This window comes from Peromyscus californicus, unplaced genomic scaffold (genome assembly GCF_007827085.1).
Source record: "Peromyscus californicus insignis strain IS unplaced genomic scaffold, ASM782708v3 Scaffold_10__1_contigs__length_136768540, whole genome shotgun sequence".
NCBI lineage: Eukaryota > Metazoa > Chordata > Mammalia > Rodentia > Cricetidae > Peromyscus > Peromyscus californicus.
Window position 1 is genome coordinate 93,083,672 of NW_026294391.1, and position 27,220 is coordinate 93,110,891.

General features: G+C 40.9%; 1 protein-coding gene across 6 annotated transcripts in view; it reads left to right on the top strand.

The window, feature by feature from the left end:
- Pak3 (p21 (RAC1) activated kinase 3) overlaps nt 1-27,220 on the top strand; it is a 277,699-nt gene that overhangs the window by 50,564 nt on the left and 199,915 nt on the right. Inside the window, exon 1 of one of the 6 annotated variants that reach the window (XM_052737455.1) lies at nt 20,249-20,272. The exons of the other annotated variants lie outside the window; for them this stretch is intronic. The gene's annotated coding sequence lies outside the window, so the exon portion shown is untranslated. Of the gene's footprint in view, nt 1-20,248; nt 20,273-27,220 lie in introns of those variants that run through there. 6 annotated transcript variants of the gene reach the window in all.

A 27,220-nucleotide genomic window follows, 5' to 3' on the forward strand; every position in this document is an offset into this window, starting at 1 on the left:
AGCACATACTATTACACATACTATTGTGAGATGAACTTTCTTTGTTGGCTTGATGAGCAGTGCTGGGATTCTTCATCCTCTTGTCTTTTTTTCAAATATTTTGTCAGTATCCTAAATGCCCAAAAAAGAAAAGTAAGATTGAAAAGCTATCAGTTTACTGACTTATCATGAGCCAACTTACTATTCATCAAGGTTTGAATTAGACAGTGTATTCTCTGTTGTAACTTGGAGTGTGGTTATGAATCTTTTTGATATTTTTATTCTTTCATTGAGAATTATATACAATGTATTTTGAACAAATGTACTCCTCCCACAGTCTCTCCCAGATCCACCCATACCTCCCTATCCACCCAACTTCATGTTCTCTCTTTGTCTCTTTCTCTGTCTTTCTCATTTAAAAATCCCATCAAGTCCAATTTGTGTTGGCCAGCTACTCTGGGATGTCTTCCTCTGGAGTGTCGTCAATATACTAGAGGATATACTATTAGAGAAAACTGACTCTCCCTCTCTCCCAGAAGCCATCAAATGGCAATAGCTCTGTGGCTATGGGTAGGACTTCATGACTACTTCCCCTCTTCCATGTTGGGATTTTGTTTGACTTGAGCTTATGCAGGTCTTGTGCACGCTGATATAATTATTGTGATTTCGTATGTGCATCCACCCTGTTGTGTCCAGAAAACATTGTTTTCTTAAGTAATCTACTACCTCTGCCTCTTACAATCATTATGGCCCCTCTTCTACTAACTTACCCTGAGCTTTGAGAGTAAAGTTTACCACAGATGTTCCACTTAGGGTTGAGCACTCCTAAGTCCCTTATTCTGTACACATTGACCAGTTGTGGATGTCTATGTTCATCACCATCTGCTGTAAGAAGAAGCTTTCCTGATGAGTGTTGAGAGATAGAGACTTTAAAAAGTCAAGTACTTCATGATGAAGAGCTGAGTGACAATTTTGATAGGAGGCTGCAGGTCCTGACTGACACAAGTGATGTGATTAAGATCACTGAGGGGCAGAACTACCTTGCCAATGAACCATTATTCCCCATTATACACCCTCAACTCCAAACAAGTGAGGCCATTTTCTAGCCCTCTCATGATGCCCTTCCTTCTTATCTCCTTGTGTGTATTCTGCCATGGCCTGTTCACTGTAAACATGTATCTTCTGAGCAATATAGGAGCCATCTGCTGTGAATTCTTGTAACTCTAAGATCTAAGATCTAAGATGTTTGACTATCTGAACTGCAACTGCCTAGTTCTGTGACTTGAGATAAATCATTTATCCCGTCTGGCCATAGTTATCCTCATCTGTAGAATGAACATTTGCCTAAGTAATATATTTCAAAACACCTTGCTTAATAACTGGCTGATACTAAGCACTCAGTGAATGTTAGTCACTATTATTGTCATCATTATCATGGGATGTCATATTCCCTACACCATTGAGTTGTGATAGAGACTAAATGGGAATAAGTGCAAAGCACGTGACAGTGGTTAGCATAAGGTGAGTGTCAAGCAAAAGATAACAGTTACTGAGTTTTGTTTATATCTCCCTTTGGATACTTGTTTTCTCTTCTGTGACTTCTATGTGTGTTCATGTCTTAATATCCCAGAAACTAGAAAAGAGTAAGTACTGCAAATTAGTGGAGTTCTTTAAAATTTATACCAGGAAATGCTATTACTTAAAAAAATCTCTTTCAGATTAGATTATTTGCTAGGTAGATAGCTCCTTGTCTACTACCTGATCAACTAGGAAGGCCTGGGCAAATCAGAGCATGCAGAGTCCAACCTCGGAATCTACTGGTCACAGAATTAGCTGCGTTCTGAAATGTTGAAATGTTCTGGAACCCCTGGCCATCTATGTGAGTTTCCTGAGTGGAGTGGATTTGTATGCCACTCTCACACCTCTGCATCTAGACAGCAGGGAGCATCTTTAGCCATTAACCCAGCTCAGGCTCTTAGACTACCAAAGTAGCCTCCTGGGTTCTTTCTGTGTTTACTGGTGCCTTTATGCAACACAGTAAATCAGATCACATTATCCTCAAAAATCTCACAGCTCTCATCTCATGAAGGCTATCTTTTAAGTTTGCACGGTTTACTGAGCCCGGCGTAATGTAGTTCCTGGGTACCTTTCTAATCTCATCTTGCCCCCACTCTTTCTTCCTGCTTTGTACCACATACAATAACCTTCTGTTCTGAGAACACACCAAACTCAATTGTACTCCAATGCTTTCCCTCTTATTTTGACCCTCCGCCAGGAACTGAACTCTCCTCCTGGCCCCCAAATTGCCTGTGCTTTATTATTTCCTCCAAGTTTCTATATAAATGATACCATCTCAGAAGAAGATTAAATCTTCCCTGTGTATTTTATTTTCAGTAGCTTCTCATGTTTCCAGTTAGTTTCAAACTCATTGGTTCTCAGCTTTGCTTCTCATTGAGAACCACTTAGAGAACATCAAAAATTAAACAACGACCAGACCCCTTCTAGACCAAGTAAGGCAGAATTTTGGAGGTTGAATTCTAGGCATCTGTATTTGAAAATACTTCCTACTGTGATTTGAACAGCCAGCCAAGGTTGATGGCCTCCATTCTGGTCAATCAGTCTGTTTCTTTGCTGCTTAGTGCTTACATCAAACTACAATTAATTTGTTTATTTCATCCACTTAATCAGTAAATATTTATTGAGTCTATAACGCTTGCCAAGTATTACTGAAAACACAGGGATTAAAATAGTGAACACAGTGAATACAAATCCTAAACTTTATAAAACATCAATTCCAATAAGGAAGGCAAATGACAAGCAAGAACAGTCAGACATTTAGTAGTGTATATGTGATGTTACTGACTGGATCAGTAAGACATACTATGGAATATGTATGCAATGTCATATACTAAATGTTTGTGTCTTCCCACAAATTCATAGGTTGAAATCCAAAGCCAAAATGTGATGGAATTTAGAGATGGGATTTGGAGGAAATAATTATGTTTAGATGAGGCCATGAGAATGGGGCGTTGGTCTGATGGGATTAGTGCTCTTCCAAAACCTGCTGACACTCGAGAGGTTTCTCCATCCCATTCCCCTGATAAGGGAAAGGGTATATATGTGAGCCATTAAGTCATTAGTGCTATTTATAGGCCAATTGAAAAGGTTTCAAAATGAACTCTCATTTGTCTGCATCTTGATCTTGGATTTTATACCCTTGAAAACTCTGATAAATATACTTATATTTAAGATGTCTAGTCTATGGTATTTTGCTATGCCATGGTGGTCCCCCGCTCCCAGGAGGTCATCAATATGGTTTTGAACAAATTATTCAGTTCATCATTTTTTTTTATTTTAATTTATTTTGCAATACAATTCAGTTCTACATATCAGCCACGGATTCCCTTGTTCTCCCCCCTCCAGCCCCCCTCACCTTCCCCCCAACCGCCCCCCATTCCCATCTCCTCCAGGGCAAAGCCTTCCCCACAGACTGAGGTCAACCTGGTAGACTCAGTCCAGGTAGGTCTAGTCCCCTCCTCCCAGGCCGAGCCAAACAATCCTGCATAGGCCCCAGGTTTCAAACAGCCAACTCATGCAATGAGCACAAGATCTGGTCCCACTGCCTGGATGCCTCCCAAACAGATCAAGCCAATCAACTGTCTCACCCATTCAGAGGGCCTGATCCAGTGGGGACCCCTCAGCCATTGGTTCATAGTTCATGTGTTTCCATTCATTTGGCTATTTGTCCCTGTGCTTTATCCAACCTTGGTCTCAACAATTCTCACTCATATAAACCCTCCTCATTCTCCCTAATTGGACTCCCAGAGATCCACCCAGGGCCTAGTCATGGATCTCTGCATCCAGATCCCTCAGTAGTTGGATGAAGTTTCTAGCACAACAATTAGGGTGTTTGGCCATCCCATCACCAGAGTAGGTCAGTTCGGGCTGTATCTCGACCATTGCCGGCAGTCTGTTGTGTGGGTATCTTTGTGGATTTCTGTGGGCCTCTCTAGCACTTTGCTTCTTCCTATTCTCATGTGGTCTTCATTTACCATGGTCTCCTATTCCTTGTTCTCCCTCTCTGTTGTTGATCCAGCTGGGATCTCCCGCTCCCCCAAGCTCTCTTTCCCTCCACCCTCGCCTTTCATTACCCCCACTCATGTCCAGGCTGTTCATGTAGATCTCATTCCATTTCTCTGTCATTGGGCGATCCCTGTGTCTTTCTTGGGGTCCTGTTTTCCAGGTAGCCTCCCTGGTGATGTGAGTAGCAGACAAGTCATCCTTGTTTCATGTCTAGTATCCTGCTATGAGTGAGTACATACCATGTTTGTCTTTCTGAGTCTGGGTTACCTCACTCAGGATGATTTTTTCTAGATCCATCCATTTGTCTGCAAACCTCATGATGTCATTGTTTTTCTCTGCTGAGTAGTATTCCATTGTGTATATGTACCACATTTTGTTTATCCATTTTTCAGTTGAAGTAGTCTTGAACGCATTGGCATAGGAGACCACTTCCTAAATAGAACACCAGTAGCACAGACTCTGAGAGAAACAATCAATCAATGGGACCTCTTGAAACTGAGAAGCTTTTGTAGAGCAAAGGATACGGTCAACAAGGCAAAGCGACAGCCTACAGAATGGGAAAAGATCTTCACCAACCCCACATCTGACAGAGGACTGATATCCAGAATATATAAGGAACTCAAGAAATTAGACATCAAAATGCCCAACAGTCCAATTAAGAAATGGGCTATAGAGCTAAACAGAGAATTCTCAACACAGGAAACTCAAATGGCCGAAAGACATTTAAGGAATTGCTCAACATCCCTAATCATCAGGGAAATGCAAATCAAAACAACTCTGAGATACCACCTTACGCCTGTCAGAATGGCTAAGATCAAAAACACTGAAGACACCTTATGCTGGAGAGGATGTGGTGCTAGGGGAACTCTCCTCCACTGCTGGTGGGAATGCAAGCTTGTACAACCACTTTGGAAATCAATATGGCGCTTTCTTAGAAAATTGGGAATCCATCTCCCCCAAGATCCAGCTATACCACTCTTGGGCATATACCCAAGGAATGCTCAACCACACCATAAGAGCACTTGTTCAGCTATGTTCATATCAGCATTGTTTGTAATAGCCAGAACATGGAAACAGTTCATCATTTTTTACCCCAACAATAGTTTGTAAATGAGAAATCTCTCCAAATAATCTTTGAAAGTATGCCATCTTGAATTGACTAAAGCATATAATGTTAAATTATAAATTCTGAAAATAAAAATAAAAGAGAAAAACAGAGACGAGATAATGTTGTTGGAGAGATAAAAGTTTAGAGTCAGTGGCAGGAGAATCTTGAGTAAAGACCTGAAGGAAATGAGAAATCTAGATTGGCATCTATCTGGACATAGAACATTTAAAGGTTGTGTATAGGTCCTGATGTTGGATCATACCTGATATAACTGAGGGAATAGCACAGAACTAGTATAAATACATTTGAGAACAAGGATAAACATAGTGGGAGAAAAATTCAGAGAATGGAAGTGATGCTGAGATAATTGGAGCTTTTAAGGTTGCTTTAACACCTTTGACTTTTACTAAGAGATGATATCATCCAACAGAAAATAGCTATCTTAGATATGTTTCTGATGTTGTGATTAAATATGATAGGCATAAAAATCTTGTGGACGAAAGGGTTTATTTAATCTGACCCCTTATAGTCCATCATACAAGGGACACTGGGGCAGGAACTCAAGGCAGGAACCTAGAGGTAGGAACTGAAGCAGTGGCTGTGGAAGAGTGCTGCTTACTGGCTTGCTCAGCCTGCTTTCTTATACCGTCCAGGACCACCTGCCAGGGGTAGCACTGCCCTCATTGACTTGGCTCCTAATGAGCGTGGCCTACCTATAGTCATCATTATTCAGTAAAATGGCCCAAATGTTTGCCCATGGAGCCAATCTTGAGGAGACATCTTCTGAATTGAGGTTTCCTCTTCCTAAATGATTCTAGCTTGTGTCAAGTTGACATAACACTAGCCAGCACAGTAGCTTAATTTGATGTAGATTTGAATTGGCTCACTCTGTCTTCTGTGTTGAGAATATACAGAACAAAGGAGGATGGAATCATCTGGAAAGCTACTGTAGATAAGAGATGATTGTGCATTAGAGTAGATTGGTACTGATGTTACATTAGAAGTTGCTGTGGCCTATGTGGCTTGGGTCCTGGAGCCCTGGCTAGGGGGCGGCAAGGGAATGAAGAAAGGACAGACACACAGACAGCGAAACTGGGATCAGGGAGGCTTCTGCTACCAGTACTTCAGCAACTTGGAACCTCAACATGTTTATTAGGAGACGACAGGGTCGGGGAGTTAGCTGTCTCAGTAGGACACCTCTGTAGGTGGTCTCTGTAGGCTAGGGATCTAGGCTGTAAACATTCTGGAGAAAGAAGCTGCAGTTGCTAGTCTTTATGAACACTGATCAATCATTCATAAAACCCTCATACTTGGATCCCTGGGAAGAGCTTTGCACAGCCCTCTTGAGCCTGGCCCATATGGGAAATGGCTGTGCCCATTGGATCTGAGATCTTGGGGTCCTTGACAGGCCATGCTCATGTCGAAATATACATTTACTCAGGGCTTTACTTACTCATAGCTTCCTACCTTTGCCAAATAAATGACATGAAAGTCAATGATAAATGATAAAATTGACTATATTATGAGAGATATAGTGCCCAGAATTTTGTGACAAGACTACATTGAGCATGAGACAAAGTATACAGCCCAAGAAAGAAAATGAGAAGAACCAAGAGAAGAAGAAAGAAAATTAGCAGAGGAGAAGGTGATTCAAGGAAGAGAGAGTGGCCACTAAGTGAACTAACAACATTGAAAATACCACAGCTTTGACAAGGACTAAGAATTAAGCATTGCAAGTTGTAACATGGGGGTCTCTGGTAAACTTGTTCTGAACAGTGATTGCAGTGAGGTCAAGGGAAAAGGAAGGAAATAATTTGGAGACAATGATGTATGTACATATTTTATTGGTTACTTTTCTACAACCAAATACCTGGAAAGAACCCATTTAAAGGAACAGGGGTTTATGGTGGCCTACCATTTGAGGGTATGCTACAGTTCATCATGGTAGAGAAGGAGCCAGAGGTTGCTGGTGACTTTGCATCTGAAATCAAGAAGCAGAGAGTGAATGAGAATTTGGGCTAGTCTACAAAACTTCCAGACCTAACTCAGTGACCCATTTTCCAGCAAGGCTCCATCTCCTAAAGGTCTGGCAACCTTATAAAACAGTTCTACCAGCTGGTGCTCAATACACATGAGCCTGTGGGTGACATTTGTTATTCAAACCACAGCATCTACCCCTGGACCCCATAAGGTTTTGGCCATCCCATGAAACAAAATACATTCATTCCAAGTTTAAAATTCCCCACAGTCTTTATCAAGCCCAACATTGTCTGAGAGTCAAGGCAGTTTCTTAGCTGTGAGTCCCTATAAATCAAATTATATTTCTGATATACAATACCACAGAGTAAACATTTCCATTCCAAAGCTGGAGATAATATGTGCATAATCCATTGAACACGGACGGAGAAGTCTCACTGGTCTACCTACAGCCTTCACCCCTCCTGACTGCTGTTTATGGTTCTGAAAGGTACTCTGCACATTGTCAAAGGAGAAAGTTAAACATCAACCCAGTTACAAACCCTGCAATCTACAATGGTGACCTTCTTGCAAGATATGCTGGTGCAAGAGTGGCATAAAATTTATGGGAATAACCAGCTGATCGAACCACTAGCTGATTGGAATTTTCCCACTCCATGAGATGGAGCCCATCCCTGACACTGCCTGGGTAGCTAAGAACCTGAAACTGGATAGGCTGTGGATTTAGGAGAAAACAAAATGCTACTGTTCTCAAAAAAGAACACAGCAATACAATGACTTATAATGACATTCTGCTATACTCATAGATCAATATCTTGCTCAGCCATCATCAGAGAAATTTCCTTCTTCAGTAGATAAGAACAAATGCAGAGACCCACAGCTGAACAATGTGCAGAGCATGAGAGACCTTGGAATACTCAATCCTAAATGGAATGTCTCCATCAAAATCTCTCTCCTCGGGGCTCAGGGGACTTTGTGGAAGAGAAGGCAGAAAGGCTGTCTGTAAGAGCCAGTGGAAATGGAAGACACCATGGAAATAAGGCCTTTTAACCACACTGGGACTGATGCACATATGAATTCACAGATACTGTGGCAGCATGCACAGGACTTGCACAGGTCTAAGCTAGATAGGGTTCCAGTACTGAGAAGGGAAGTAGACACAAGCCCCAATACCTAACCCGGAAGGTATGTCCAACTGACCACCATTTGCAAAGGAGGAATTACTTTTCTCCAACAGAGTCTCACTGAGTATACAAACCACACTTAAGGGCAGGCCCCATGCCCAGCAGTAGATAGCCAATGTAAAACAAATTCTTAGAGGTTTTTTGTCTTATAATGCTTTGCCTAGGCTATTTTTTCCTTATAGTTATTTCTCTTATGTACTGTCTCTTCCAACTTTGTTTTTATGGTTTTCCTGTGCATGGGAATATGTGTGTCTCAGTGTCTATATGTGTTTCTTGAGCTTTCTCTTTGGCTCTTTTTTTTTCTATTTGTTTACTTGTTACTTTTGTCCTATTCTGGTTTGGTTTTATTTTATCTTTTCTTTCATTATCATTTTTAGATGCCTGTTTATATTCTAAGGAGAGAGAGAAAGAATGTGGATTTTGATGTGTGGGGAAGTGGGGGGGATCTGGTAAGAGTTGGGGGCAGGGAAAGCATAATCAGAATATATTGTATGAAAAAAATTTCCTTGTTCCACATCTAGTATCCTCCTATGAGTGAGTACATACCATGTTTGTCTTTCTGAGTCTGGGTTACCTCACTCAGGATGATTTTTTCTAGATCCATCCATTTGTCTGCAAACCTCATGATGTCATTGTTTTTCTCTGCTGAGTAGTATTCCATTGTGTATATGTACCACATTTTGTTTATCCATTCTTCAGTTGAAGGGCATCTGGGTTGTTTCCATGTTCTGGCTATTACAAACAATGCTGATATGAACATAGCTGAACAAGTGCTCTTGTGGTGTGGTTGAGCATTCCTTGGGTATCGCCTAATGACAGAGAAATGGAAGAGATCTACATGAACAGCCTGGACATGAGTGGGGGCAGTGAAGGGCAAGGGTCAAGGGAAAGAGAGCTTGGGGGAGCGGGAGACCCCAGCTGGATCAACAACAGAGAGGGAGAACAAGGAATAGGAGACCATGGTAAAGGAAGACCACATGAGAATAGGAAGAAGCAAAGTGCTAGAGAGGCCCACAGAAATCCACAAAGATACCCCCACAACAGACTGCTGGCAATGGTTGAGATACAGCCCGAACTGACCTACTCTGGTGATGGGATGGCCAAACACCCTAATTGTTGTGCTAGAAACCCCATCCAACTACTAAGGGATCTGGATGCAGAGATCCATGACTAGGCCCTGGGTGGATCTCTGGGAGTCCAATTAGTGAGAATGAGGAGGGTTTATATGAGCGAGAATTGTTGAGACCAAGGTTGGATAAAACACAGGGACAAATAGCCAAACGAATGGAAACACATGAACTATGAACCAATGACTGAGGGGTCCCCACTGGATCAGGCCCTCTGAATGGATGAGACAGTTGATTGGCTTGATCTGTTTGGGAGGCATCCAGGCAGTGGGACCAGATCTTGTGCTCATTGCATGAGTTGGCTGTTTGAAACCTGGGGCCTATGCAGGATTGTTTGGCTTGGCCTGGGAGGAGGGGACTGGACCTACCTGGACTGAGTCTACCAGGTTGATCTCAGTCCGCGGGGGAGGCTTTGCCCTGGAGGAGGTGGGAATGGGGGGTGGGCTGGGGAGAAGGTGAGGGGGGCTGGAGGGGGGAGAACAAGGGAATCCGTGGCTGATATGTAGAACTGAACTGTATTGCAAAATAAAAATTAAAAAAAAAATTTCAATTTATATAAAAAGGAACAATGAGGACATAATAAGAAAAGGTCAACCAAAAGCAAGACTGAAGTCTAACAGGGCCAATACCAAATTCAACAGCCCCATGTCCTGCATATTGTGCTCATGATGGAATCATCTTGTTTCTGAAAGTCTTAGGTAGTCCTGCCCTTCTAGTTCTATTTCCTGCAGCATACACAGTCTCCATCTTGAACTGGCTCCACTCCATGCATGTAACTTTCTTTGAAGGAAGTCCCATGGTCCTGGTAACCAATGTCTTGCAGTCTGGGTTACAACTTAGGCATCCTTTTCAAAGCTTCCTGCAAGGGCCTGGAGAGATGACTCAGCAGTTAAGAGTACTTGTTGCTCTTCCATAGGACCAGGATTCTATCTCTTGCCCCCACACAGTGGTTCACCACTATCTGTAACTCTAGTTGTGGGAGATCTGATGCCCTTTTCTGACTTTTTGGGGCACAAAGCATGCATGTGGTGCATATATACATACATGCAGGAAAAACATACATGAAATAAAATGGGTAAGTCTAACAAAAAATGTTTCATGCAATGGCATTTCAGAGGCCCCTTGAAAGGTTTCCAACTCTGCCACATGTTACCTGACCAAGCTCTCTGGAACTATGGAACAAGACTCCACATTCCAACCAATCTTGAGGTTTTTTTTAATGTCTGAAAAATTAGTAACACATGGATGATGCTGTCAAGTTATGCTGCTAGATTGGGATATAGTTTGGTACCCTTGAACCACAGCTATATATGGCAGTCTCTATATGTCTTGATGGCTGAATCTGCAAAATCATTTTTCAGGCAGTTGTTTTTGAACAAAGAAGTCTTCTATCACTTTTTAGTTTAGGCAGTATCCTTTGAAATAAACTCACTTTCACAATTTGAAGGTATGATGCTCAGGATCTTTCTCGTTGCCCCAGTGCAGAATAAGAGATTTTTCTTTTTTGGGACTAACATCTTCAACTATTACAACCTTTTATTCAGTTTTAAACTTTCTCCTGCTCTTTCCCTTCCCTGAATGCATATTGCTTTGTGTCCTTTTACTCCACTTGCTATTCTAGTTCACTGCAGAACAGTAAACCTATGGCAGCCTAAAAGCTATCCTGACTTGAGATATCTTCCACAAATGACATCATTTCGTCATTGGCATCAGTTCATTATTCAAAAAAAAATTCATTTTACATACCATCCACAGATCCCCCTCTCATCCCGTCTCCTGCTCCCTCTGCCCACCGTCCTCACCACCCCCATCCCCTCCTCCAAGTGGGTAAGTTCTCTCATGGGGAGACAGCTAAGCCTGGTACAATCAGTTAAGGCAGAACCAAGGCCCACTCCGATATATCAGGGGTGAGCTAGGTTTCTTACCATAGGTAATAGCATCCAGAAAGCCGGCTCACGCACCAGGGATAGATCCTGATCCCACTGCCAGGGGTCCCTCAAACAGACCCAGCTACATAACAGTCTCCCATATGCAGAGGGTCTAGTCCAGTCCCATGCAGGATCCACAGCTATTGGTCTAAAGTTCGTGAATTCCTTTGAGCTTGGTTCAGTTGTCGTTGTAAATTTCTACATCATGATCTTGACACCCCTTGCTCATATAATCCCTCTTCCCTCTCTTTGGCTGGGCTCCTGGAGCTCAGCCTGGTGCTTGGCTGTGGATCTCTGCATCTGCTTCCATCAGTTACTGGATGAAGGCTCTAATGATGACAGGGTATTCACCAATCTGATTACCAGGGTAAGCTAGTTCAGGCACCTTCTCCACTATTGCTAGTAGTCTAATCTGGGGTTATCCTTGTGGATTCCTGGGAATTTCCCTAGCACCAGGTTTCTCCCTTACCCCATTGTGTCTTCCTCTATCAAGATATCTCTTTCATTGCTCTCCCACTCCGTCCCTCCCCGCAGCTTGACCATCCTGTTCCCTCATGTTCTCATCCCCCATTCCCTCCCCTCTATTGTCCCCATCCCCAGTTTACTCATCAGGATCTCCTCTGTTTCCCCTTCCCAAGGTGATCAGTACATCCCTCTTAGGGTCCTCTTTGTTTTCTACCTTCTCTGGAGCTCTGGGTTGCAGTCTGGTTATCCTTTGCTTTACATCTAGTATCCACTTATGAGTGAGTACACACCATGTTTGTCCTTCTGAGTCTGGGTTACCTCACTCAGGATAATATTTTCTACTTCCATCCATTTGTCTGCAAATTTCATGATGTCATTTTTTTTTACAGCTGAGTAATACTCCATTGTGTATATGTACCACATTTTCTTTATCCATTCTTCAGCTGAGGGGCATTTATATTGCTTCCAGGTTCTGGCTAATAGGAACAATGCTGCTATGAACATAGTTGAGCAAGTGTTCTTGTGGTATGCTTGAGCATTCCTTGGGTATAAGCCTAAGAGTGGTATCATTGGGTCTTGAGGTAGATTGATTCCCAGTTTTCTGAGAAACTGCCATACTGATTTCCAAAGTGGCTGTATAAGTTTGCACTCCCATCAACAGTGGAGGAGTGTTCCCCTTGCTCCACATCCTCTCCAACATAAGCTGTGTTCAGTGTTTTTGATCTTAGCCATTCTGACAGGTGTAAGATAATATTGCAAAGTCCTATTGATTTGCATTTCCCTGATGGCTAAGGATGTTGAGCAATTCCTTAATGTCTTTCAGCCATTTGGGATTCTTCTGTTGAGAATTCTCTGTTTAAATCTGTAACCCATTTTTTAAATTGAATTGTTGGGTATTTTACTGTCTAGTTTCTTGAGTTCTTTATATATTTTGGAGATCAGCCTCTGTCAGATGTGGGGTTGGTGAAGATCTTTTGCCATTCTGTAGACTGTAGTTTTGTCATATTTACTGTGTTCTTTGCCATACAGAAGCTTCTCATTTTCAGGAGGTTCCATTTATCAATTGTTGCTCTCAGTGTCTTTGCTACTCGTGTTATATTTAGGAAGTTGTCTCCTGTGCCAATTCTTTCTAGGCTACTTCCTTCTTTCTCCTTTATCAGGTTCAATGTAGCTGGATTTGTGTTGAGGTCTTTGATCCACTTGGATTTGAGTTTTGTGCATAGTGATATTTAAGGATCTGTTTACAATCATCTACATGTTAACATCAAGTTATGCCAGCACCATTTGTTGAAGATTTTTTTCCATTGTACAGTTTTTGCTTCTTTGTTAAATATCAGGTGTTCATAGGTGTGTGGATTAATGTCAGGATCTTCAATTAGTTTCCATTGGTCCATATGTCAGCTTTTCTGCCAATACCAAGCTGTTTTTATGCTATAGCTCTATAGTAGAGATTGAAGTCAGGGATGGTGATGCCTCTAGATGTTGCTTTATGGTAAAAGATTGTTTTAGTTATCCTAGGTTTTCTGTTTTTCCATATGAAGTTGAGTATTGCTTTTTCCAGGTCTGTGAAGAATTGTGTTAGGATATTGATGAGGATTGCATTGAATCTGTAGATTGCTTTTGGCAAGATTGCCATTTTTATTCTGTTGGTTCTACCTATCTATGAGCATGGGAGATCTTTCCATTTTCTGATATCTTCTCCAGTTTCTTTCTTCAAGGACTTAAAGTTCTTGTCATACAGGTCTTTCACTTGTTTGGTTAGAATTATCACAAGGTATTTTATATTATTTGTGGCTATTGGAAAGGGTGATGTTTCTTTAATTTCTTTTTCAGCCTGGTTCGCATTTGTGTAGGAGAGCTACTGATTTTTTTTTAGTTAATCTTGTATCTTACCACATTACTGAAGGTGTTTATCAGCAGTAGGAATTCCCTGGTAGAATTTTTGTGGTCACTTATGTATGCTATGATATCATCTGCAAATAGCAAAAGTTTGACTTCTTCCTTTCCAATTTGTATCACCTTGATCTCCTTTTGCTGTCTTATTGCTCTAGCTAGCTAGAACTTCAAGTACTATATTGAATAGCTATGGGGAGAGTGGACAGCCTTGTCTTGTTCCTGATTTTAGTGGAATCGCTTTGAGTTTCTCTCCATTTAATCTGATGTTGGCAGTCTGCTTGCTGTAAAATGCCTTTATTATGTTTAGGTATGTTTTTTGTATTCCTGATCTCTCCAGGACCCTTTATCATGAAGGGGTGTTGGATTTTGTCAAAGGCTTTTTCAGCATCTAATGAGATGACCATGTGGTTTTTTCTTTCAGTTTGTTTATATGATGGATTACATTGACACTTTTTTATATATTGAACCATCCCTGCATCTCTGGAATGAAGCCTACTTGATCATGATGAAAGATTTTTTGATGTGTTCTTGGATTGAGTTTGCTAGTATTTTATTGAGTATTTATGTATCAATGTTGGTGAGGAAGATTGGTCTGTAATTCTCTTTCTTTGTTGCATCTTTGTGTGGTTTGGGAATCAGGGTAACTGTAGCCTCATAGAAAGAGTTTGGCAATGTTCCTTCTGTTTCTATTGTGTGGAACAATTTGAGGAGTATTAGTATTAGCTCTTCTTTGAAATTTTGGTAGATTTCTGCACTGAAACCATGGGCCCTGGGCTTTTTTTAGCTGGGAGACTTTTAATGACTGCTTCTATTTCCATAGGAGTTATAGGTTTATTTAAGTTGTTTATCTGGTCTTGATTTAATTTGGTTATATGGTAGCTTTCCAGAAAGGTGTCCATTTCTTTTAGATTTTCCAATTTTGTGGAGTACACGTTTTTGCAGTATGACCTGATGATTCTCTGAATTTCTTCATTGTCAGTTGCTATGTCTCCCTTTTCATTTCTGATTTTGTTAATTTGGATATTCTCTCTCTGCCTTTTAATTAGTTTGGGTAAGGGTTTGTCTATCTCATTGATTTTCTCAAAGAACCAACTCTTTGTTTCATTGATTCTTCGTACTGTTCTGTTTGCTTCCATTTTATTGATTTCAGCCCTCCGTTTCATTATTTCCTGGCATCTACTGCTCCTGGGTGGGTTTGCCTCCTTTACTTCTAGAGCTTTCAGATATGCTGCTAAGTTGCTAGTGTGAGATTTCTCCAACTTCTTTATGTAGGCATTTAGTCTATGAACTTTCCTCTTAGTTCTGCTTTCATATTGTCCCAAAGTTTGGGTATGTTGTACATTCATTTTCATTGAATTCTGGGAAGTCTTTAATTTCTTTATTTCTTCCTTGATCCAGTGGTGATTCAGTTGAGCATTGTTCAGTTTACATGTGTTTGTAGGCTTTGTATAATTTGTGTTGTTGTTGATTTCTAACATTAAGGCATGGTGGTCCAATAAAATACAGGAGGTTATTCCATTTTTTTTATATTGTTGAAATTTGCTTTGTGACCAAGTATGTGGTCAGTTTTAGAGAAGGTTCCATGGGGTACTGAGAAGGAGGTATATTCTCTTGTGTTTGGTGGAATGTTCTGTTGGTGTCTATTAAGTCCATTTTAGTCATAATGTCGGTTAGTTCCCTTATTTCTCTGTTAAGTTTCTGTCTTGCAGACCTGTCCGTTATTGGTAAGAGTGAGGAACTGAAGTCTTCCACTATTAGTGTATGGGTTTTCATGTGCTGCTATTTAAGCTTTAGTAATGTTTCTTTTACATATGTGGGTGCCGTTGTATTTGGGGCATACATGTTCAAAACTGAGACTTCATCTTGATGTATTTTTCCTGTGACGAATATGTAATGTCCTTCTATATCACTTTTGATTAATTTTAGTTCAAAGTCTATTTTTTTAGATATTAGGATAGCTACACCAGTGTAGCTAGAGAGTTTTCTCTCTGGGTCCCGCCAATCTCCGGCAGTCCGACAGCCAAATTATAAAATAAACACACAGACGCTTATATTATTTAAACTGCTTGGCCTAATGGCTCAGGCTTCTTTTAACTGTTCTTATATCTTAAATTAACCCATTTCTATTAATCTATACTTTTCCATGTGACTCGTGGCTTACCGGTACCTTACATCTTCCTTGTCATGGCGGTGGCTGGCAGTGTCTCTCTGCCCCAGCCTCCCAATTCCCAGCATTCTTCTCCTTCTTGTCCTGCCTATACTTCCTCCTGACTGGCTACTGGCCAATCAGTGTTTTATTTATTAACCAATCAGAGCAACACATTTGACATACAGAACATCCCACAGCATACCAGCCTGCTTCTTAAATCCATTTGACTAGAAAGCCTTTTCCCAGTTCTTTACTCTGAGGTAGTGTCTGTCTTTGAAGTTGAGGTGTTTTTCTTGTATGCAGCAGAAGCATGGATTCTGTTTTCCTATCCATTCTGTTAGCCTGGGTCTTTTTATAGGCAAATCGAGTCCATCGATATTAAGGATATTAATGACCAGTGATTATTAATTCCCGTTATTTTTTGATGGTAGTGTTGTGTGTTTGCCTTCTTTGGGATTTGTTTGTATGGGATTATCTATTGCCTGTGTTTTCATGGGTGCATCTAACTTCCTTGGGTTGTATTTTTTCCTTCTAGTGCTTTCTGTCAGCCTGGATTTGTGAATGGGTCTTGTTTAAATCTGTTTTTATCATGGAATATTTTGTTTACTCTGTTTATGGAGATTGAGAGTTTTGCTGGGTATAATAGTCTGGGCTGGCATCCATGGTCTCTTATTGTCTGTGACATCTATCCCAGACCTTCTGGCTTTCAGAGTCTCTATTGAGAAGTCAGGTGCAAGTGGTTGTGCCTCTGGGCCTAAAGTCTAGAGGCTGAGGTGATCGGCTAGGAGAACAAAGAATCATCTCTTGGTCAAATTGGAGCTGGCAGAGTCTGTGTCTCAGGGAGCAGCTGTGATCTCAAAGCATTGGTGAATTTCCGGGATGGATTGGGGATTGTAGATTACAGGGACTCAGAGGGGGTGGTCAGGCCTGCCTGCAGAAGTCCTGCCTGCTGGCCTGCAACTGAGGCTGCAATGAATGCGGCATGTGGGCACTGATTGTTCCCCTGGGCCTAAAGCCTCAAGTTCATTCATTTAAAATTCATTGTCCTTTTTTTTTTTAAGGACAAGGGCCAAATGAAATCAGATTATTTGCCAGAATATAATATGAATAGGCTCTAACTCAGTTTCCAAACTCTCGTAAGACTTGCTTCCTCTGTCTTCGTTTTTTGGTTCTTTAGAGTACCACCAAAATATCCCACTAAACTCTACTTACACAGCTCTAGGGTTTTTGAACCCATGTTTCAAACTCTTACGTATTTTCCTCATAGATGATTTCAACTTGTCTATGAACTATTTGGTCAGGTTTATCACAGTAAAGACCCTACTTCACAGTACCAGTTTCTGGATTACTTACTTTTCTCATTGGGACCACACACCTGACCAGAAGCAACCTAAGGGAGAAAAGGGGGTACAACAGTTCATCATGGTTGGGGAAGATGCCATAGAAGAAGTTTGTCGTAGCTGGTCACATTGCGTCTGAAATCAGGAAAGAGAGAATCAAGAGGAAGTGGGATCAGGTAATAAAGCCTCAAGGCCCACCTACAGTGAACAACTTCCTCTAACCTCCTAAAAGTTCTGCAACCTTCCCAAACAGTGCCACAAGCTGGAGACCAAGTATTCAGACACGGAATCCTATGGGGGACATTTCACTTTCAAACCACAAAAACCTTATTTAGTGTGTGGAAAGAAAATTGGATAGCTGTTCTAAGGAGGATTTTATTAACTATTTTTTTGTGGGATAAATGATAATCTAATGAGATCCAGCTTCTCATTTAATAATTTAAGCTTTTGAAAGATGTCAATAAGTTGTACACCTCAGATACCTTCCATGGTACCCATATTAGGCCCCCAATACATAGTTTTTAAGTGAGTGAATAATCAAAGATGAAGAAATGACTACATGAAAGTAGGTGGTAAAACCTTGTGTAAGAATACAGCGTCAGATGATTTGGGTTGCTAATTGCCTTTCAATTCAGTCATTGTTGTTATATACCTGATGTACCAAAATTTTTGAAGACCAAGGTAACATAAAGATTGATTGGCATGACAAAATTCTCTGTGTCAAGAAGGCATGGTGTGTTTTATAGTGATCCATTCCTGGGATGAGATAGGCTGTTGAACTTTAAGAACTGGGTGAGGTCAGGTATCTGCCAAAAGAGAAATCTCTTTGCGTCATCACAATCTTCTGGGTTTTCTCTGTGTGTGGCGTAGGGTATATGTGAATCACATGCCACATTGGCATCCCAGCCTGTTCCTGCTTGCAGGATGGTAGCTTCATCACAGAACTCTGGCCAAAGAACAGCTAAGTCAAAGACTGCAATGTAAAAAGCCATGGCCATACTGTCACCAGAAGTCTTGACACTTACCTTATCTTAATCTTCAACAGTGTAAGATGACAAGTGGACCCAATGAGGCTGTCCCATAGTGCCATGACTCAGATATTTCTGGAAAGATGGAATGGTTCCGTGCCCAGCTGGTATAGAGGAGGTACTCACTGACTTCGGAATGGATGGGCCCCTTTGGAAGTTGTGACACAGGGTGCAGAAAGAAGGCTTCTTTTTTTTTGTCATTCCATAGAACCCACCATCTTGTTCCATACTCAGATGCACTTCTGTGCTAGGGCACAGACAACAGCATGATCATGTCCTAAGCTTGAAAGAAGTGACAAAGAAAAGCCCACAGTTATTTGGCAGAAATCAGAGACATACTGTTGTCCACTATCTTCTCTTATAACTATCATCATATTATCTCTTAAAAGTCTAAAATTTTATTTCAATCAGCGTTAACCTAGAATTTGATTTGGACCACATCCTGTTTATTTTTCTAATGTTGTAACTATAACATTAAAATAGTACTTCTATTACTATGACAATTCTAGTAATAATTGCTACTGACAGATATTGAGCACTTAGGGCCAGGCACTAAGCTAAATATTTTGTATACATTGTTATACTCCTCTCCATAGCGACCCAAAAAGCTTGCCTGTGTGCTCAGTACTATCATTGTTTTCAATGAATAAAGGCATTCAGTCTGCAAACGGATTGAGTTGAAATTCAAGCCTAGTTTGTCTCACTATAGAATCACATACTGTATGGTTTCCTATAATAGCATTGATCGCTTCTAAAAATGTAAATTAGCAACTATCCTTCTGCTTGGAAACTTGATATCACACTTCAAATAAAATCCAACTTGTTTTCTTGGCCATTGATTCCTTGTATAATCTACACTTTGCCCCACCCCTCCAGCCTTCTCTCATAGTTTCCCTTTTGCTCTCTGTGGACATGATTCCATAGCAGCAACTGTGTGCTACTTTAGTTGAATGTGATAGGCTGGCTTGGCTATTTACCACTTCTGTTGGAAAAAGCCTTTCCCATTCTAAACAATTACCCTGTGTTGTCGTATTTGCAAAAGGTAAGGGCATCCTGTAATTGTTGGTACCAATGTTGGTCCAGGCATGCTTTTTGGTCTATCTTTGTACTCTTTTCCTCTGACTTGTTTTGTAAGATCCAAGGAAGTTTACTGCATCCCAGATCCTGTTCAACAATGAGAGTAATGTAGTGCTCAGAGGTCAGTATGGACCCCAGTTCCCATTTGTCAACTTGATGGCATGGATGAGAATATACTCTGTCTAAAATAGTAGAGAGAAACAATGCAGTGACTCAGCAAACCAATGATTGAAGTTTCATTCCAGTTCTCCTCCCTTTTAGGTGGGGAGTATTAGATAAAACTTTTCACTTTTCAAAAGCTTCAATTTCCTTATCAATCAATGAGAATAATTCCCTCTTCCTCTAAGAGGTTGTTTTGAATATACAAGAAAACAGGATGTGATTCTGTAAAGCACAAAAGCAGGCATAAAAGTAATGCCTTGTGCCCATTTCAGCTCTTGCTCTAAGCTCCTCGCAAGTATTATTGCCACTGATCCTTAGAAAAACCCTGTGACAATAGTATCTCCATTTCACAGATGGGAAAAAATAGGCAAAGTGGTTTCTTCACCATTTCCCAGCAGGGAACGACGAGATGTCTGAATAAAGATTTTTAAAGACCCAGGAGCAAAATTCAGGAGGTAGGGCATCACAGCAGATGGGAGGCAAATGCAAATGACCTAAGGGTGTGGCCTTTTGGCCTATATTAGGAACAGTGGGAAACCCAGTATGGCCAGAGCAGAGTGAACAAGGTCAGTTTGCCTCTTTCTTGTTGTGAGGGTAAACTAAAGCTACCAGCCACAGGAAAAAGATCAGGGAAGTCAAGAAAGGAACCTAAAATAGAAAGCCCCATGTTGTCCTCTATTTCCAGCAGTCACAAATGACAGAAATATGAAAAGAAAGAAAAAGCAGGGAAGTGAAATGACTGAAGTGTTGAATCCCCATCCAATTTGTGGTGAGTAAATAGATCATTATTAAGCACTATAGCAAATTTCTGAGTCTCCTGTGCTTTATTTCTCTGCAAGCACTGAGCTGTAATTACTGATGAATGTGCCACTGGAACCTCAGCATGTGACATCATCTTGATTCTGCAGAGTACAAAAGCATGAAAACTGTAATCGGCAGATAAAGAATTGAGCTGATTTTTCTTGGACTAATAGGATGAATTCATGAAAAATTCAGAACATTTTTATGTGTGCTTGGCTTATATTTATTATCAAAATTCCTTGAGTTACTCGGTTAGCATCACTGAAAGTCTGAGGCCTGGTAATGAATGTACTGTACAGGACACACACACAATGATATTTCATAGAATGCAGATCTTCAGCTTAAAGATAAACCTACAAAAGGGAAACCATATACTATGGATTTTCCTGGGGTTTTTTCTTTCTACTCACCATGCAGCCCATCCATTTTATCGGAGGCTTCTAGACAGTGGTGGTGTTTGAGGAACACCTCAACCAATCCACATGAGAGTGCTCACCTTATCTTTACAGTATTGCAAATACTGGGTAAAATTAAGTGAATAAGCCTTGTGAAAAAGTATTACTGTTGTTGCTATCCGGATGTGTAAGAAAATGGATTAACACATAGTGTTTTCTTACTCATCTAGTGTTATACAGGCAGCCCTTACTTTATTTTTGGAAACAATAGCTACTGTTACTTTTTTTTGTAATTTCTATTTACTAGACACCTTGGCAAGTGACTTGTGTATATTATTTTATTTAGTTTACCCAATAACCCATCAAATAGGCATTATTTTCTCTATTACAATGTTGAGTGACATTCAAAGATGTTAGTAACTCATCAAGAATGTGGTTATAAAAACTGGGATTATACAAGGAAAATGAACTCTTGTATTCTATTTTGCTTTTGTTTTTATTTATGAAGGCAAGCTTTCATTATGTACCACAGATAAAACTCAAAGTCTCTCAGTCTTCCTATTTTCATCTCAATAGTTCTGGACTGAAAGGTGTGTGGCATTTCTTCCAGCTAGGTTCAGGGATTCAGTATCTTTATGTATGCATTGGAGTGTATTTTAAACAAGGTGGACATACTGGGCACGCATATCCTGGAAAGGCAGATTTGAGTCTCAACGATGGATGATACCAATTATTCTATTTGCTCTGTATGCACAGAAGTGGCTATGGAGTGAAACACCTAAGCTAGTGAGGCAGCTCCAGCTTGAATAATTCTTGGTAACGGGGTGGGTACGTGGACTCCTAAGGAAGTACTAAGGAGATGTATGATTTTCCAATGTGAAAGGCTGGGCCAGGGAGAGGAACAATTACTTCTAATTTGTAGAGATATCCAGAGTAGTAATCACCAACTTCACCCCATCTTTGTGGCTGGGAGACAACGAGAGACTGGTCTGGGTTGCCCTCTGGACTCAACACCTGCATAGAATCTAGTCTACAGACCCATAGTTCAAGGCTTGGCTTATCCTCCTGCACTGCCTCTACGAGCTCCCTCAATTTCATGAGCAGTAGGCTGTGAGAAAATAGCGCTCCTCATGAGTGTAGCTATTGCCTGGAGTAGTCTTTCTCAGCATGGTCCAGAGACCTGCAGTCCAAAGTCACCGAGACACACTACCAGACACAGTAATATGTGCTTTGGCACATCCTCCAGGTGATTCTGATGTACATTTACCCTCAGAAAGCACTGTCTAGACTGATAAGCAAAGCTCTGAATGCTGCAGACATCAATATGCACATGGCTCATCAACTCTCAGACCCAGCACAAAGCATAGATCATCTCATGGAGAAGGAATTGGAAAAGGATCGCAGCCTTGAGCTAGACCAGCAGAGCAATGTCACCTTCAAACACATATGACACTGATGGATACGTGTACAGAGATTGGGAGCAAGGGTGTCATCAGTTCTTGTTAATCTGTACCTGCATCAGAGAATGTAACTTTGCAAGCTCAGAAGCCTCCCAGAGGAATGCCAGCTACTCTATGGAGGGTGCAGTCCCTGATGGTAAGGATACTGCAGCCTGAAACTCTGAGATGTAAAGGAGACTAGAGATAACCTACACCACTTTCTACTTCTACCCCTTTCCTGGCTACACATGCCTGAGTGGCAAGCTCTTGGCTTCAGTAATACAAGGCTACTGTCACAGTGTGTTCAAGTTCCTGTTAGACTGAGTAGAAGTGGCAAGGAAGAAAAGGAAATGTATATAGAAATTGCTATAATAATGAAAAGCTAGCATAATTTTACTAGAGCCAATGCTAAGAGAACACAAAGCCAAGAGAAATGAGTTTTTCCTATGTGAGATCAGGGAAGATTACATGGGGGAGGTGTCAGTTGAGATGGATGGAGTTTCTGGAAGTGGAAAATGAAAAAATAGTAAGTTGTGTTGCTCCCACAGAACAGAATATCATGACCTCAAATTTGGAGGCATGAAAATGCAGGGGGAAAGCTCACACAAAATTTCTGGCAGGTAGAGTTAGGGAGGCATGTTCTGACGTGAGGCTATAGAACTTCAGATGCTGCCTCCATAATCTTCCTGGAAAACTGGCTTTAAGTAAGCTATTGGTCTCTGTTTTCCTACCTGGAAATTGGGAGTTACATAACACATTTCACCTGGTTGTGAGCAGAGGTTGTGAGCTAGTGACATGATCTAGTTTATGCAGGCCTGGTACACGGCATATAGTCGAGCGCATGTAGAGCTACCTGACTTCATATGTTACAGCAAATGTGATGCTTTTCTTGGAACAGTGGGAGGGGCTTGAAGTCGGAGAGATAATCTTTGACACTAGATTGTGGAGTGGGCCTTAAGTGTTAAAGTAGGATTTGGGGCTTTTATTCCAAAGGCACGGGTTATGTGTTGGTGGAGAATGGATTAGAGCCGAGTCATAGCATAGAGAACAAGTTCAAAAACTACTATGTATTAGCTATGTCAGTGGCAGAAAGGGCCATATATATGCAGAGAGAGAGAGAGAGAGAGAGAGAGAGAGAGAGAGAGAGAGAGAGAGAGAGAGAGAGAGAGAATACCCCCCCCATGTAATGCTGATTTTAGTTTGCGGAGCCTCAAATGTATGCATAGGAACAATTTAATAAAAGGATAGTGAAAATTGTCAGTTGGAGAGAAAATTAACCAATTTAATAGTTCTAATATGAAAGACAACCATCAGTTAGCTTAAGTTAAGCTCTGAGAAAAAGCAGATCTTCTGAAAATATTTCCTGAAGCTGGCCTTTTTGTAAGAAAATTTAGGGCATGAGCAATTCACACATACTTGATAAACTGAAGCACATTCTGTCTCACTGGCAGACACTAAATCTGTAATAACACAGGGAGTCCTCCAATGAAAGAGATGATTAGAGATTCTAATAGCAACGCACACTGAGGCCTAATTAAGGTATTTTCTAATGCCTGTCTAGGAATATAAGTGCCCTCCATTTGGACTTTGATGATAACGAGAGTATTCTTTAGTTCCCAATCAGAATGTACACAATTCAAAACGTTCTCAAGACTTGGGCCAGAGGGAATGATCTCATTTGGCACATTACTGAGTTTCTGGGAGGAGGAAAGATATTAACTGCTCACAAATATTTTGTCATTGGCTAACTGCAAAGTTGCATCTGTTGAAGCAATATACTTTAGGAAGCTGGTTCTCTGGAATATTAAAGAATATCAATACATACTCAAAGCAAGCCAATGTGTCCAACATAGACGAAGCAATTTTGAAACCAAGTGATCTCCTTTCTTCCAGAGGATACAAACACATACATATTTGAATGTATACCCTGTTAACAAAGCCTTTCAAAGAAAGCCTGCTGTCTTTGCCTGCCATGAAACAGATGTTTGGGTAGGAGAGAGTGCACAGGGTAATAGCTGTAATGCTAGCATGATGCTCAAGAAACAGTTCTATGTTTACCAGAATAAATATCACAACTTCAGTCCCAGTTCCCTCTAAGACCTATCAGACTTCCCTTTTATCCACTAGGGACTGAAAACAGAACACATAGCTGGGTGTAGTTAGACTAACCAGTTAAATTGACCCAAATTCTTTCCAGAAATGCAAAAGCCTGCTGGCTCCTAGGATTAGCCGGCTGGTATGTGAATTGATCCCCATCTGTATATTACCTTCTTGTCCACTGCAGCCTGAGACTGCTACATCTGCTCACCTCAGCAGCTTGTTTTCCAAGCCAAGGTCATTTGAGAGCAGTATAGTTATGAGAATAGACTTGTCCAATGCTAGAATAACTTTGCAGCAAACCCAAAGAGAAATTCAACCTTCACCTTATTTGATTTGCTGGATCCTTGGTGTTCTTTCCCCCACTATTTGCTCTGATCTTTGGCAATTCTAAGTAATGCAGTCAAATGGTTAAGGTCAGCTTCGTGGATAACTCAACACAGATCATGCATCACATTTATTTTTCATTAAGAGAATGTGCTAAGCAGCTGTGGGGAAAACAGTGGGTTAGAAAAATGTGAATATTTTGTTTCCAAGAGACAGTTGGGATCAGAAGGCAGTTAAGAAAGGTTCAGGGAACTTCAGAGGAAGTTAGTGATGTTGGAGATCAGACTAAAGGGGACATAGGGACCTAGGCAAATTATACTTGTGGCTTACCAGTGATAGCAGTTCCTGCCTGTGTGATCCATAGCATTCACAGAAAATGTCTACAGTGCAAAATCAGTTCATTCTCATCCTCAGCTACGCATTATAGCCTATTGGAGAGTGTTAAAATACATATGCACACTCCCTTCCCTAAAAAATTCTGTCCTTCCTTTAAAGGTATAAAATCGCAAATGCTGGTGAGGATGCAGAGAAAAGGAAACTCTTTTACACTGTTGGTGGAAATGTAAATTAGTACAGCCATTACAGAAAACACTGTGGGGGTTCCTTAAAAAAAACCTGAAATAGAACTGCCATATGGTCCATCTATACCACTCCTGAACATATACCCCAAGGAGTCTAAGTTAGCTTATCACAGAGACATCTGCACACCCATGTTTATTTATCTATTTATAATAACTAAGATACAGAGTTGGCCAAGGTGTGCATCATTGGATAAATAGAAAATCTGAGGCAAGCACGCATGCGTGCACACACACACACACACACACACACACACACACACACACACACACAATTTTGCTACAAACATAACAAAACCCTATGTGTTGATTTGAATGGTGTGTTCCTCCTGATCTCAAGCATTTGAGTACTTGGCTTTCAATTGGCAGCACTGTTTGGGGAGGCCTCCAAGTGTGTGCTTACTGGAGGATATATGTCACTGGAGGTAGGCACTGAGAGTTTAAAGACTCACACCATCTCTAGTTTGTTCTCTCTTCTTTGTACTTGAGGTTCAAGATGTGAGCCCTCAACTTCTGTTCCAGCTAGCACGTCTACCACTTGCTGCCACAATAGAATCACAACCCTCTGCAACCATAAGCCAAATAAGTCCTTCCTTCTGTAAGTTGCCTTGGTTATAGTATTTTATCATAATAGAAAAGTGACTCGTGTTCCCTATTATCTCTAAGCAAGTAGAAGGGACTAGGTGAGATAATGTTTAACTGAATAAGCGTTTATGTCTTAATTGGCATGGGCTCCAGCTACATTAGTACTTCTTGCAAGCTCCTTTGGTTGGAAACAAAATCCCTGCAAGAGACATCACCAAATCAATTCAAATTTGACAATTTAATAAGGACTGTGTATTAGAAAGCATTACTGAGACTGATTAAAAAAATTCCTGAACATGGTAACCTGTGCTTTAGTTATGTAATATGTTCTTCTTCTTAGTAAACATGTGCTTAAATGTTTAGGAGTGCAGGGCATGCTTTCTGCAACCAGCTCAATTTGATTAGGAAGGAAAACTACACAGAAATGTAGAGAGGGTGGAATCAAGCAAATAAGGCAATTAATTGCTAACAGTGAGTGAAACTATGTGAGAGACAGAGTTTTTGTACTATTTTTAGGATTCTTCTGTTAGTTTAATTTTTTTCCAAATAAAAATTCTTTTTTTTTTTTTTTTTTTTTTTTGTTTTGTTTTTTGGTTTTTCGAGACAGGGTTTCTCTGTGTAGCTTTGCGCCTTTCCTGGGACTCACTTGGTAGCCCAGGCTGGCCTCAAACTCACAGAGATCCGCCTGGCTCTGCCTCCCGAGTGCTGGGATTAAAGGCGTGCGCCACCACCGCCCGGCCAAAAATTCTTTTTAAAACAAATCTCCAGATTCAATAAGGTACAGCCAAATTTGGAAGTCGTTAGAATTGTTTGGAACTCCCAGGAAAACAGAACGGATGGGGACTGGCTGGTGGTGAGAGAAAGGGAAAGCCTTTTGGAGTCACTGTCCTATTCCAGTGCTTCTGCCATTGTGATGCCTAAAGCTCCCTGAGGTATGGTTACCAGTTTTCAAAGCCTAGTGTAGGTCTTGGTGTTCTGAATTGTAGATGTAACCAACCATCTTATTAAATAAGAAATACAGAACCAATGCAAAGAAGAAAGCCAAGAGGTCAGAGCTAAGAGCCTTACCCATCTGCTGCAGCTAGCCTCTTCAGCCAAGAGAGACCTACTTCCTGTGTGTTTGTCTTTATATAGACTTTCTGTTCTGCCTTCTCATTGGTTGTAAATCCAACCATATGACCGCCCTTTCACTGCCTGTTTGTACAGACCTCCAGATTTTCTATGGTTGGTATTGCGATTAAAGGCGTGTGTCTCCAATGCTGGCTGTATCCTTGACCACAGAGAGATCTACCTAGCTCTGCCTACCAAGTTCTGGAATTAAAGGTGTGCACCACGAACGCCCAGCTCTGCTATGGCTTGCTATTAGCTCTGACCCCCAGGCAACTTTATTTATTAAAATACAAATCACATTTCAGTACAAATAAAATATCACCATACTGTATTTTCTTCTCTTTCTTCTCTTCTCTTCTCTTCTTTCTTTCTTTCTTTCTTTCTT